The sequence below is a fragment of the Lampetra fluviatilis genome, chromosome 4, assembly GCF_964198595.1.
Source record: "Lampetra fluviatilis chromosome 4, kcLamFluv1.1, whole genome shotgun sequence".
Classification (NCBI taxonomy): Eukaryota; Metazoa; Chordata; class Hyperoartia; order Petromyzontiformes; family Petromyzontidae; genus Lampetra; species Lampetra fluviatilis.
Genome location: NC_136278.1, coordinates 28,155,739 through 28,170,448, shown reverse-complemented (window position 1 = coordinate 28,170,448; position 14,710 = coordinate 28,155,739). Strand labels below are relative to the sequence as shown.

The window sequence follows — 14,710 nt, the reverse complement described above, 5'->3', positions numbered from 1 at the left end:
ATTTTTAACATCAGAAGGAAGAGTGTTCCAGACAGTCGCAGAAGCGCATCTGAAAAAGCGCGATGCGGTTGACCGTCTTTGTGGGGAGGCAGGACAACTCTTTTAATGATGATCCAATGTGAATGCAATGTTATTGTTAAGTGACTTGCGCGATGGAAAGCCAGTCACACTGATCTGTGCTGAAATGAAGTGCATTCCTCTCCTGATGATGTCATTACCCCACGTGTGAAGTCATGTTGCGACGTCGTGCCGTTGTGCGGCTTTGAAACGTGATGCCGTCATTGCTTATACCAAATACTTCCAAGGACAAATGTATGTTGGAGACCATTACAGAAGCCATGAAACAAACGTGTCTGTTTTTCATTCATTCTTGATCTCAGGGCGTTTACATCGCGTGATAATCTTAACACATTCCTGCGGAGGGAGCTGGTAGGAACGTTGGGTTGCTCGGTCAATGGCCAGGGTCAACGGCGGCGTGGTGTATTCCGAAAATATGCCCGACTGTGAGGGCGGGCACAAGCCGGCGTGAGTAGGTTAAACGTTGAGTTTATAAGGACACCACGGGGTGACCAGCCCCTCCCCACCCAGCCCCACCCCTCCCACCCAGCCCCACCCTCCCCACCCAACCCCACCCTCCCCACCCAGCCCCTCGCCACCCTCCCCACCCAGCCCCTCCCTGCACGACGGACGGACGGACACAATAATCCCCTGTGGGCTGGTGTAACCAGGACGTTCCCACCTGTATTATTTCCCCTTGGTGTCCCTTGTATGCAATGGGTTAATGTGGCCACTGCTGCCACGAGAAGCCAACGTGTGTTCACTGCAATAGTGAAAAACACAGATTCTTAAGTCGACCCGTTACTCCAATTTGTGGTAATTCATTCAATCGCAGGGGAAGGGAATAGTTACTGGCTGCATGCAGTTAAATCGCTACACTTACTAGGCCTGTAGCATTCACCCCCTCGGCAATTTTGATGATTTGTCACGATTCAGGATCACACTTCAACTTAAGGAATGATACTTTTTTAAATTTAATTTGTTCCATCTCATTTGTACCTTTTTTCTCACTTATTATCGTCCCTTTTTTTAACTTGGTTCGCTCCGGTTCGCCTCAACAAAACATTTGCATAGAAGCTTTGAAGGCATTTGCATAATTTTCAAATAACAAATTCTCACACGCTTCACGAGTTTATTTAATTGACTTTGATCGCTGCACCATAACACGACCATTGTGTACCTTGATGGTGTATTGGCAAAGTTCAAGGCGGGGCTTCTTCATAACCACACCGTGGTAATGTCGGCGAGAAACTCTCTTTCGAGTCACACCCAGAACGGTCGGCAGTGCAGCAAGTAGGTCGTTGCACCGCGTGAGTTGTGGTGTTTTTAAACCCTCTGTGTGTGTGGCTTTTCTCGGTGCGCTTCTGTTCTATCGCGTGCACGGTGAGTCAAAATGAAACAACCCTCCAAAGCAGGAACACTCCGAAAACGAATCTCAAGGTGCGGCGATGTTGTGGTGTTCACTTTGGTTTTTTCGGTAAAGTCACGTAGGTGTGCTAAGCGGTGTGCTTTCGCTAAGTTGTCCCGACCTGAAGAAGGACGCTTGTGTCCTTTTTTACCTACGTGACTTTACCGAAAAAACCAAAGAGTATGAATCCTTGCAGTCACGAAAACTTCTAATCTAGAAATGATGTTGTGGTGTTCACGCATCACGAGTGATCGCACGGAGATACACGCCGAGTAAGCGAATTATATCGTTTGCTGTTCACGGATTTATTCTACGTATATTTAATGTGATTTAATTATGGGTACAACAACATCAGCAGCCTCCGTTCACGGCGAAGTGACGGTGATGTCACCAAAGCGCTTGTGCCAGGCTGGAATGCACTTTGAGGTACGCATACGTTTTGAGCGGGGAGTGGTGGTGCAGTGGTTAGCGCACTGCGCCATGAACCTGGTGAACTGAGTTTAATACCCGGCCGTGGCTGGCATCAGTGGTGAGTCAAATCTTAATCTGTCCTTGGAAACCCCTCTCACGTTCACCTACTCGTACTGACCAGCGTGGAAACCCTCCGAGGAGACCATCTAGCACTGGATTGGCAAAGGGCTGTAAATATTTTTGTAAAAACAGTGCACAAATTAGTCGTCGTCATATTAAACAGAGCAGCCAGTCAGAACAGAGATAATTAAAGACCATGCCATTTTCACCGCGCATATCTGAATCGTTCGAACAAGCACGTTCATATTTCTCAGTTGCATTGGCGTATGTTGATTTAACTTCCAAGTGTGTGTGAGTGTGTATATCCTAGCTGTGTGTCTAACATTACACTAGCCAGGTGGTGCTCTGTGTAGTTAATTGAAATGCGTGTTGGCAGCGGCTGGTAAAGTTAATGAAGGAAAGACGTGGAGGACTGAACAGAACATGGAACTGAACTGTAACCGCATGCCAATTCACAGTAGACAATTGAATGCGAACGATACACTTGCGTTGCAATGTTATACTCGGTTATGTTATTGTTTGACATTTAATGGACAGACAATTATGTTCTCATAGTTGGGAGAGAAAAAAAATGTTACGTGTGCCTCTTCATATTTTACGTTACTCATTACCTGCTGAAGTTTCACTTTCTTTTTCGATTATGAGTACCGGGCCGGGCCAATTTTTCACGAGAAAATTACATTAAAAAAACGATCAAATTAGCGTTACCTTACACTCAGGACATTAAAATTGGTAGAATGTAATTTCCTCCTCTAATGAATATTTTACATCTTCTGTTGAAAACAAATTTGATTTATATTTGAACGTCTGTTCATTTCTCTCGTTTTTGTAATTGTATAACGTAACTACAGATTATATATCTGGAAAAGATTCAAATAACACACACACACTGTAAATGTAACGAAGAACTTTTTTTTTTGATGAAAAGATTTTTAGGACTTTGCAATAACAATGATTAATGGTTCATTCACTGTCCCACATGTTTACATTTTACACTCTGCGAGGCCCGCAGTTAATAGTGTTAAACCTCAACCCTAAGATGGATGCTGCAATTTTGGAGAAAAATGCAAGTTCTGTTTTATGCAGCAGGTTAAAACAGTATGGGCACTTTCAAGGAATTTAATACTTTTCTTTGCAACATAAAATTGCAATAAAGTAATTTGAAGCACAGACTCTGTACGGGGTCTTTATACACTTCAAAAGCTGCACCTGTGTTGAAACCTCTGGAAAACCCATGTGCCTGTGGTTTTTTTTTTCTGTTTTAAACCGGGTAAAACTTTAACGTTACACGGCATGATTTAGTAACTCCGCAGAAATCGTGACGTGGCCCTTGAGAGGATAATTTTGATCATAACCGCAGTTTACACATGGTCGCAGTGGAATCTCTTACCCTTTATTAAATGCCCATAAATGTTATGCTCTCTTAATCCGTCAACCTTAATTTGTCCCCGGTAACTGGAAACGGCGTGGAAGCGCTCGCGCTCGCGCGTGCGTGCCCACGAAATATTTCTGCCAATGTTTTGTGGATGTTAAGGGTGGTGGAGAAAAGAAAAATCATCATTCCTCTTCGACGCGTGGTGTAGTTTGCGGGTGTTGTTGGGGATAGTGTCGTGCAGGTGTTGGGGCTGGTTTGCGGACTGTCATCCGCCAGCCACACTATTCCAGCCCGCGCAGTCGTCACGCACATTTTTTATAGAACCTCTTTAAAGGTGATCGGGAGCCCTGCAGGACTTTTACAGCCGTGGGCAAGTGTCCGTAAAATGTCACACGGGTGGCCGCGTGTGCGCTGCCAGAGCCAGACATGTGAAAATCATTTCGGGGCTCTTTGGGAAACAAGGCGGTATTGACACATTTACCAGCGGAACTGAAAATTGTGCGTTTATTACGACGGCGGATTTATGCCCCTTGGCTCGCCTACAAAGGCGCGCTCGCCTGCCCTCCGTGGCGTTGGCCTCGCTCAGGTGCGCAGGCCTTTTGCGAGAATGCCGTAAATATTGGGCCTCTGCTTAGACGATAAAGGGTGGAAACCCTCAAACTTTACAGCAGATGTGTTACATTTTAGAAACGATTACGGCTATTGGAGCTGTTTACTCTTATTTTCACGCAAGCAACGTTTCTAATTTTGTCTGGGCAAATGCTTGGGGCCGAGTTCCTTCATAGATTGGGCATATGCTCTCCCCGCAGCACGCAACAGTGCCCGATACATGAACCCAGAAAACATCAGCAAACAAATTGGCGGGGTACCTTCAGCTTAGGATGTAGTTTGCGCCGGGAATAGCGTAACTGACAATATCGTTTCGATTTAAAGCATTTCGTGACTGCAGGGATTCATCTTCTTGGTTCTTTCGGTAAAGTCACGTAGAAGGGAAATAATAAAATAATAAAAATAAAACATAATAAAATAATTCTCACGACGTTTCGGCCACAAAAGAAAATTGTAAATATTGTGGATGAAATTTTTTTTGTAAATGTTGTGGATGCCACTCTTCAGCACACCGGTGGGCTAAAGTAGTCAACGTGACACTTTTTTGCTGATTGGCCGTGTCGGGTGGTGGAGGGTTACGACACATTTATAAATAACGCGATCTAAACCCAAAAACGTTGATTATGAACGAGGTGGTGAGTTACGGCGACTGGATTTTAAAAGTATTCGGTTTTGAGATAAATTGGTGCTTTTATAATGATATGAGCTTTTTTACATAATTAGTTCAGCATGCTGCACCGTGCCATATATTTGAGTCCAGCAGTTTCGGGCATTGCCTTTAACTCAGATAAATATGCAGCAGTAACACAGTTACAAGTGTAACCAAAAGTAATCTGTACTAAAAATAATCCGCTTTTTTAACTAAATAAAATGCCGAGATAATGTGTTGTGAGTTTTTTAATATTTTTTTTCTATGATTTAAAGAATATGTTGGCGAAAGATTGACATTACTCTTTGCTTCTTTCGGTAAAGTCACGTAGGTATAAAATAAAATCAATTAAATCACGACGTTTCGATTGCAACACAAGCAATCATCATCAGCAGCAAGAACATGTTCTTGCTGTGGTTTTCCCACCCACCCCCCGCATGACGTCACTCCACATGAGACGCACCCCCCCCTCATTAATATTCATGAGTGGGTGGATTTTTACACTAACACAGGAAGGTCGTGCTGAATTAAATAATTTTTACGTGAAGTCGCTTCAGATACGACGTTTCTTTACAGAAATTGACGGTAAAAAATAAATATACGCAGCACAGTGCTACATCCGTGTGTGACGTCACTGCAAAAGAGGCCCCTCCCCCTTCATTAATATTCATGCCCGCGTGGAAATTTACACTTAACGCACAAGAAGGTCGCGCACTTCCACATGCCGCACCCCTCCCCTCATTAATAATCATGAGCAGGTGACGTCACTCCACATGCCGCACCCCTCATTAATAATCATGAGCTGGTGACGTCACTCCACATGCCGCACCCCTCCCCTCATTAATAATCATGAGCTGGTGACGTCACTCCACATGCCGCACCCCTCCCCTCATTAATAATCATGAGCAGGTGACGTTATGCCACATGCTGCACTCCACAATAACCATGAATAACCATGAGGGAGTGACGTCACTCCACATGCTGCACCCCTCCACAATAACTATGAGCGGGTGACGTCACTCCACATGGGGCACCCCCCCCCCCCCTCTCATTAATAATCATGAGCTGAACAATTTCTCTATTGAATATTTCACATTTGCTGCAATATACACCCGTCCTTGGGCTTAAAAGCTAGTTAATGAGAGCACAAATTGAAAAGTGAGAGCGATTTTAAATTAACCGTGTCAGTCCTCTGCATTCGTTACGCCCACCCCTGCAAGTGTCGCTATCGCTTGTATGTCTTAAAAACTTATTTCGTCGTTTTGGTGGCAACGGCCCGCAGCCACGAACGATAAACGTCTTGTTGGGTGTAGAGGAGCCCAGCCAGCAGCCAGCCAGGAATGTCAAGGAAGAGATTATATTTCCTGAGTCGTATAATGATATAATCATTAATTCCATCACTTCTGTTGATTAAACGTACCTATCTTCTTGGTTCTTTCGGTAAAGTCACGTAGAAGGGAAATAATAAAATAATAAAAATAAAACATAATAAAATAATTCTCACGAAACGTCGTAATAAAATAATTCTCACGAAACGTCGTGAGAATTATTTTATTATGTTTTATTTTTATTATTTTATTACTTCCCTTCTACGTGACTTTACCGAAAGAACCAAGAAGATGAATCCCTGCAGTCACGAAAGCTTTAAATCGAAATTTAAACGTACCTAATATACATATTAGACACAGTGATTGTTTGTTACGTCAACTATGTCATTAACACAATTATGTTAATATGTTGAAATCAACCACGATTGCCGATTGTAAAAGTCTTCATCTCACATTCAGCTGATATGAGTGAATGAATGAGGTATCCCTATGAAGCCCAACATTGAATGTCAATTCATAGTTTTGGCAAACAAAAATCTAAATCAACATTGACTTAACTTTCACATCTTAAATCCATCCTTAATTTAGTAAACATTATGAAACCTGCCCCCACCCGCCCCCCCTCCCTCCCGCATGCACAAAGAATGACTTTGCTTTGAGCGTAACTGGCATGCGGGTCCGAAAGCGAACGTTCTGTTCGTTTGATACCATTACGTGATATTTAATTACGTTGGTATAAAAAGAAAAACAACCCCATAAATTAAAGCCCTACGTTGTGCATCAGAAAAGCCGATGGAAACACTCTGCGTGTTTCACGCTCGGCCCAGATGCCCAGGGACGCGGGACGCGGGGGGGAGGGGGGTGCGACGGGACCTTTGCCTTGCGGTGGCACGGGGCTGGCGGGCAGGTGCATTCCTCCCCAGCACACCGGGGCGCTCAAAAGCCACTTTATTTACCGCGTCACTCACGCGCTCGTTGCGCGTGCGTGGAGGGAGCCCCTTTTTTTTCCATGCGCTGCGAGGATGACGGAGGCCCTCCCCACGTCCTCGTTGGCCATGGGCGGGGTGGGGGGGCTACCTGACCGTATTGCATCGCACTGGTCAGTGCAGGTTAGTGAAGTCGGGGAAACATAGAAACATAGACGTTGGAGCGTACGACGGTTGATTCTTCTGCACTGAAAAAATGTCACCCCACATGAGCCACACCAGCCCTAACACCTGGTTTTTTTATGCGTGTTGGCCGCCCATCTAAGCGCTAAACAGGCTCAGCCCTGCTTAGTTTCCAAGATCTGATGACGTCAGGCGCATTCCGGGCGATTCAGTTACGAGCAGGTTTAAAAAAAACAACAACAACCGAAGGCCCATCGCGGTTTTTGTGGAGAAATAAAGGCATGAAGGTAAATGGTGACAGTGTTAACAATCTCAGGTTCGCTGGAAGCGTCATCATAATACCGACGAATGGAAATTAACTCCAGGATGTGATCGAACAACTTTGTTGTGTTAAAAAAAAGGCTGCAAAATGATGCTACAGATAATTATAAGAAAAACATAGTAATGTACAGCAAGTTTGCTGAAATTTTTTATAATTGCTGGAGGGGTAATAAAAAACAGTATAAACGGCTAAACAAACCAACTTATTTGTCAGTATCACCGCATTTAGAATAAAAAGTAAATAATTGGCGACGTTTTAGGCAATGACACGAGAGGCAAATTCACCTCTTTGGCTTTCTCTGTGTGCTTCGAAGAAGGGTCATTGCCCAAGAAGTCGGGCATTATTTGCTTTTTCTATTGAAAGGCCACGGTGGGATATTGACGAATGCGTTGATTGTCTCTGTTATTCGTACTTGTGTCGTGACACCGCTGGATGTCAACAGGCTGGGTGCAGTGCCGGCCCTAGAGGGGCCCGGTGAGCGCTGAATGATAGCGCTGGATGGCACCACGCTTTGCGTGCAGTGCCATGCGTGGGTCCTGGCCGAGGGATGAGGATACTGGAGGCAATAGCACTCTGGTTGACCCGGGAGGACACGTGACCAGTTAAGTCTACAAAGGGGCCCCAAGTGGGGGCTAGGGGTGGTCACGTGATTGGGACCCAGATCCTTCCCGAGGATTCTGGAAGGTGGTCGTGGCCAAGGGCGGAGCCGGCCACGCCGCAGAGAATAGAAGCCGGGTCCCCAGAGGGACCGGCGTTGTTGTAGTTCATCCTGGAAGAAACGTTCGTCTACGTTCTCCGTTCAACGAGTCTCGAACACGTGGACCCGGACCCAAGCTGTTGGTCACGGTCCGTAGTAGCAGTTACGTTGTAACTAGTGTAGTTAGCCTGGTGGTCACCACCATAGGTTGTTATTCCGTGTGTTGGAGTTGAATATATGTGTTGCCTCCAAGTCTACGTCTGCGACTCAGTTGAACCCATTACACTTGTACACCGCTGCCAATGCAGTGTCGGCAAAAATTATTTTGTATCACTCGGGGGCGATTATTGAAAGTGGCCCGGGATCAAAATCGTGGAATAAAAAGGGGCGAGCGAAAGCAGGGTGCGCGTTTGAAGTGTTTAATTTGACAATGCAAAGCAACGTGCCGATGCGTTGAAAGAACGATGTTTTCAATCACTACGGATTTGCGCGCCTTGGGGGGATATGTGTTGAAAACATGGACTGAAATAAAGAACATGGAACAGAAGCTGAACATTACACAAAGCAGCGTGGAGAGTTGCACGCTGGCAATTAGAGACAGAGGAAAACATGTATCAGAGGAACACCCCCCGCTCCCCCCCCCCAGGTTTAGAGACATAATGTTGACTCATACTATAAGTAAGTGGGCTTGGCAAGAATACTTTGCTAGAAGGGATAATAGCTGATGGACCAGACTGGCGATGGAATAACAGCTGAAGGAGGGAATGGAACCGTCGAGATGGAACTATGGGGATGAGCTCGTGCGCGGGAGCGAGATGGATTGTTACGTCGCGAGACTGTACGGATGCTGACGACGTTGTGAGCTGTTCATCCAACAGAGGATGGGATGTGGTTCATGATGACGAACGCTCACGGCAGGGGCCAAAATATTTGCCCAGTGCGCAACCTTCATCCTGCTGTTCATTACACGCTAATGCCAAAAATAAAGAAAGAAAAACAAAAGTAGAAAAAAATAATCAAAAGCAAAAACCAACCATTCAGAATTCAGTAGGCCTTCTGCAAATTAAAAACGGTTATTTTCCCAAGTGTAATTAATTATATTGCCTAACCAGAAGTGCTAAACAGCCTCGCATGTAAGTGGCTCATTTTGAACCCTGCTTGTGAAAACATCGGTACTGTGTGATTGTTTCACCATTCGCAGTTCTCTTAGATAACACACTGATAAAGAGCAATTGTACTCCGAGCGTAAATTGTGGTGTTTGAATTGGAGCTGTTTCCCCCCCCTGCCTTTAGCATCCCGATCCCCTTCGCACACCGGCTTCCACCTTCGTAGCCGCGGTGTGAAATGGGATATGGCGATGTAAGCCTTATGCCGTAGCCTAATTGAAACCATGCCGCTGGCAGGGGAGAAGGAAAGAGGGCAGTCTGGTCTCTTCCCCATCAGGGCTCCGGCATTACACCAGCCCCCCCCCCTCCCCAGGGAGACCGACCCCCTCGGAGCCAGCACATCCATCCACTCCATGCGGCTCTCGTTTGGCGTTATGTACGTACGTCAGTTGAACTTCTTTTGCGCCGTACGCAGCCAACCGTGCTCGTCGGAGGTGTGGGCGAAGCACAACAATTAACTCAACTCAAGAAGCAGTTCTGAAGAACTGAGTTTTCATTCTAGATTTAAAAGTGCATGTACCCAGGGGATTCATAATATCGGAAGGAAGAGCGTTCCAGGCGGCCGCGGGAGGGCATCTGAAAGCGCGCGATGCAGTGACCGTCTTTGTTTGATGGTTAGCTAATAGCCGCTGCGATGATCGGAGTTTTACGTGATGGTTTATGCTCCTTGATGAGATCGGCAAGCTATTGTGATTTAATTTGTGGCAAACACTTTGTGCGCAATGAGTGTGACTTCGTAATGTATTTATTCGGCAACAGGAAGCCAATGCAGCTCAGCTCTCTCGTCACTTGGCACGTCGGTATCCGAGTCCGCCGATTGCCAGCGCGAGCGAACCTCCAATTGAAACAGAAAAAACTTTGCTATCCCGAGATTGCACTTCCGTTCGTGGTCTCAAGAAGGTGGGAACAACCTGCGCGCGGCAAAGTGGCGAACCGCACTCTACTCGGTCGACCGGTTGCACCTTGCTGCTTGCGATGAATCGCTGGGCATGTTCTGAGATGTCCTGAATGAGACTCCTTGTAACACAAGCGTTGGTGGCGCATGTAGCGGAGGCGGGGTTTCGGTGAGGTGTGGCACGTACGGTGGTGGGAACCTTGACAAAGCGGAAAGGGGGAGAGAAGATGATGCACAGGCTGTGAGGGGGCATGTGTCCCACTGCGCCCACTCACCGCTGATATGTTCAGGGCTTCTCAAAGTGTGGATGTTACTTTCTTTCTTTCTTACCAGTGTAGGGGAATTTTGGACAAAGTAGGAAATTTAATACTCGGTTGTATTTGGGTTTCGTCCAGTTGTTACATTTTGCAAAAGCTGTTATGCAGTTCAAGTTTACTCAGCTTTTGGCTTCAGCAGTTGCTCGTTTTATTTACGCATGCCAGCAGTTATTTTAGGTCTTCCTACCACTCGGCTCTGTTTTTCTTGTTCGTGCCCTTCACTTGAATGGTCAAGTAATTTCCAAAAGGGGACTGTGAGGTGTTAAGGAAACACAGCCGTATTACGAGCTGCAATATTTTTTGGGAATTATGCTTATTATTTTTGACAACTCTGCCATTCACACGAAGGCGGACTTTTTTTTGACGCGTTAAAGTACTTTAGGCATTGGTAAAATACCTCGCGTTAGACACTGCATGGGCGCGTTATTATGATGTCAGAGTGCTAAGTCTCAAAAGCAATAGACGTGATTTTCTGCTGAAATAAAATACACGTTACATTATACCCACGTAATATTTTAAACCCGTGATCTCTCTCATCTGGTTTTTGTTATTCAAACCTTTTTTTAACAAGGATACGTACGTTTTGTAACGTGCGCATACATTCATATCTATGTAAGCGCACACCCGATGTGAATTATTAACGATAATAATGATGAGAAAACTGTGTTAGGTTGGTGCAGTGTAGTAATTTATTATACGCTCTAAAATGATTGAACTGACATTCATGTCCTTGTGGCTGCAATGCACCGCGTTTTCTGTCGTGTCTAAGCAGGAGCGGGGGGGGGTTATCTAATGGGAACTTTTTTAAGAAGTAGGAGAGATCATGTAACTTATTATCAGTAAAGTTACCCTGCTTACATTCAAATAATTTGATTGACTTACGGAATATTTTCCAAATCAAAATAGTTTTTTATTCAACGGCCAATGCCGCTGTCACGCGTTGTAACAGACACATTTTTGTTTGAGTAATGTCCTGATTATAACTGCGATTAACTGTGATTGGGTGAAATTCATCGCATGCGGCTTATTGGACTTAAACGCATTAACTGATTCCGAGATGCATTTATTCGACAGAGTATGACGACCGTATGCAGTTTTTATCTTGTTCACGAGTAGCTAAAAGTTTAAGAAGGACGTGTGCATATATACAGCCTATGAAATGTTCAGATACATTTCATCCAAGTAAAAAAGTGCATTGGAGACCGGTACTATTCATGCTTGTTAAACACCACAATCTATTGAGTTTAGGTGGAAAATTGCACGTGACATTGTAAAGTAGAAATCTGGCAATGCTTGTGCTTTCGGTGCAGGTATAATACTTGATTACTGAGGGTTTTATTTTATTCATCTGGATAAGACACTGAAGGTAAACCATTGTACGTAAAAAAAACGAAAAGAAAAACAAGCCTGCTTGAATGCAAATAACTCACATTGGCATTTGTAGCATTGCGTTAATGCGAAAGTCAGACTCTAGAAACGTTTCTGAAAGCGTTCCAGTGTCTTGCGCATTTAAACAGTTTAAGGCTATATAGTCCCCCCCTGGTCTCCACTCTGTTGCTTTACTCGACAGAGATGTGGTCTTCTGCCGTCGGTAACAGGTGGTTTCTACTGTTTGACAGTCTCACTGAGAATATGCCCTCCTACAGAGGCCTCTATTCCCCTGACCATTAGCGCCAGGCCTTTCTGTTCTTTTGATTTAACCCACAAGGTTATATATATACACCGTACTGTAATTATTGTCGCTTATTTCTGCCAGCAGCGGAATATATATAGATAGAGCTTTTCCTTGTAATTTTTTTCCCATGGACCCTCACTCTCACAGAATACGGTAATTATCTTTCGAACCTAGCTTTTCCCAAAGGCATTTTCATACGTGCGTGCCTTCGTGGAAATGTCCGTCCAATCACGTGGAATAATCCAGTCGTGAGTTGGCAGAGATGTTGCTCGACCACTGCTGAGTGAAGAAGTGCCATCGCCTTAAAATTATTTGTATTTTCATATTCCCGTAATTTAGCAGTCATGCTTAGAATTGCATGAGCTGAGGTGGCAAGATGTTAACTACCTCGCCTGGTCTGCAGGAGGTCGTGGGTTCGCTCCTGACCCTGTGACATCTGCTGTATATTTGGAGTTTGCATGTCTGTCTGCCCGTGGTAGTTTCGATTTTTCTCCGGGTCCTCCAAGTCCTCTGGTTTTCCCTCCACATTTAGAATCAACGTGCGTTTAGTGTATTTGACTGCAAGGATTCATACTCTTAGTTTTTTCGGTAAAGTCACGTAGGTAAAAAAAAATTAAATTAAAATTAATAAAAATAAAATAATAAAAAATCACGACCTTTCGGAGGCAACACAAGTCTCCGTCATCAGGTGGGACCGTCACAGCCAGATTTGATGCATCAAGTGAGGCAGGGATTCCAAGATGCAAGTTCTTAAATACAAGTTAAGGGGGAGGAGAGGGGGGGAGCTTATCATATGTGGCCAGGTTGCTTATGAAAAAGAGCTATATAGTTCAGTGGGCTTTACCTGGTAAAATAAAATAAAATAAATGGTTTATTTAGTTCAGAGTCAGGGCTATTGGGATGTCTTGGGGTTCCAGTCCGGGAAGCCTCCTTTGATTTAGAATCAGACTTGGAGCTTTATTTCCACTGGAGGAATCTGATGAGCTGTGAAGCTCTTTTTAACAGATGTCAAGTAGGGGCAGGTCAGAAAGTTACATCAACAAAAAATACAACAAAGGATACTGGGGTAAGATAGAGAAAAGTAAAGCAAGTCGCTGAAAAATAAATAAGTCAATATGAATAAAGCAGCAGAATTACAAATTGCATTACTACATGAATTACAAGTGCAAGCTTGGGCAAGGCAGTAAAACAACAACAATAACAAATGCAGTTCTACTTGACGGTCAATCCAGTCATCAATGATTTCCACACACGTACAAACAAACAAAAATCGTATTGGAATTCGATTTTTCGCAGACTTTGTAACGCTATGAGAGTTTACAGCTCACTCACGCTGCTCCCGCGCGGTGGCCTCAGGTGGTTGCGTGACGTGGAATCCGATGACAAAGAATAACAATAATCACATTTTGAACACAATTTCGAGGCTGTCGTCATATACAATGATTCTGCAGTCGTATGTCATGCACGTGTAGTGTAATAGTGCCGGCTGGTGGACAGCAGCGGCAACTGTGGTGGACAGACAATGCACACGCCGGTGAGCGTGAGCACGGTGTGTGTTGGCAGGGCGGAGGAACTAGGGCAAGGGTCACGGAGGACCCCGTCTGGAGGGTTCGAGAAGGGAGGCGCGGCTAGGGCGGAGCCAGGGCGCGCTGGGAGCATAAAAGGAGCCGAGAGCGGGGAGCTCAGGGCTGACGGTTCTGTCGTCTCTTCACCGTCGTCGCTAAGCGTCTCCGCTAGATATTGCGCTGCCAGATAGTTGTTGGCTGTCTCAGTCAGCGCCGTCGGTGTTAGACGGCTAGTATTGTGTACAAGCTAGGCTATGCGACTGTAGAGAGTGAGTAGACGAGACCGTGACTGTTGCAATAAAGAAGGTGCCTCCTACAAACCTCGTCTCCGAATCACTGCATGTAGTTTATTTTTTTATTACTTGTTTCAGTTTTGCACTGTCCATAATCAAACGACTTTCTTCCTTCACTTGTCTACATTTTGTAGACAAGTGAAGGAAGGGCTCTCTTGCAAAATGAGTTAATTTTTGTCAGTAGGCTCACACGTGGTACAATCAAGAAGGCACAGACTCACTGCATCACCGATTCATTCTGAGTTTTAATGAGCGACTCAAGGAGCTAAAGCAGGCTGCTGGATTTGAAACAAGTATATATGTGTCCGAGCAAGCATGTGTGAACGAGCGTGCATGTACGTGTGTGTGTGTGGGGAGCGGTAGTGCAACAGTTAGCGTGCTGCGCTACGAACCCGGCGACCCGGGTTCGATTCCTGCCTCAGTGGCGAATATCTTAACCGGTCCTGGACCTCCCCTAGGTCGACTCAGCCTTTAATGAGAACCTGGTGTGGTGTGTAAACAAAATTGGCTGGGTGTAGTGCTCACCACCCACCCCTTCGTGTGCTTTGCCGGCCTTCATAGGTCCTCGCTAACAGCACTTGCCCCAACAGCCTTTTCAGGTTATACGGGGGCTCTTTGTCTTTGTTATGCATACATAGGCACGCGTGTGTGCATGTGCCTCAAAGTGCACCTAGCCTGGATTAAATTCCGTGGTGATGTCACCGGCCACTTTG

The 14,710-nt window shown here is 45.2% G+C and overlaps 1 protein-coding gene across 1 annotated transcript in view; it reads left to right on the top strand.

The window, feature by feature from the left end:
* The window catches only part of LOC144931718 (intermembrane lipid transfer protein VPS13B-like), a 301,466-nt gene that overhangs the window by 80,627 nt on the left and 206,129 nt on the right, over positions 1-14,710 (top strand).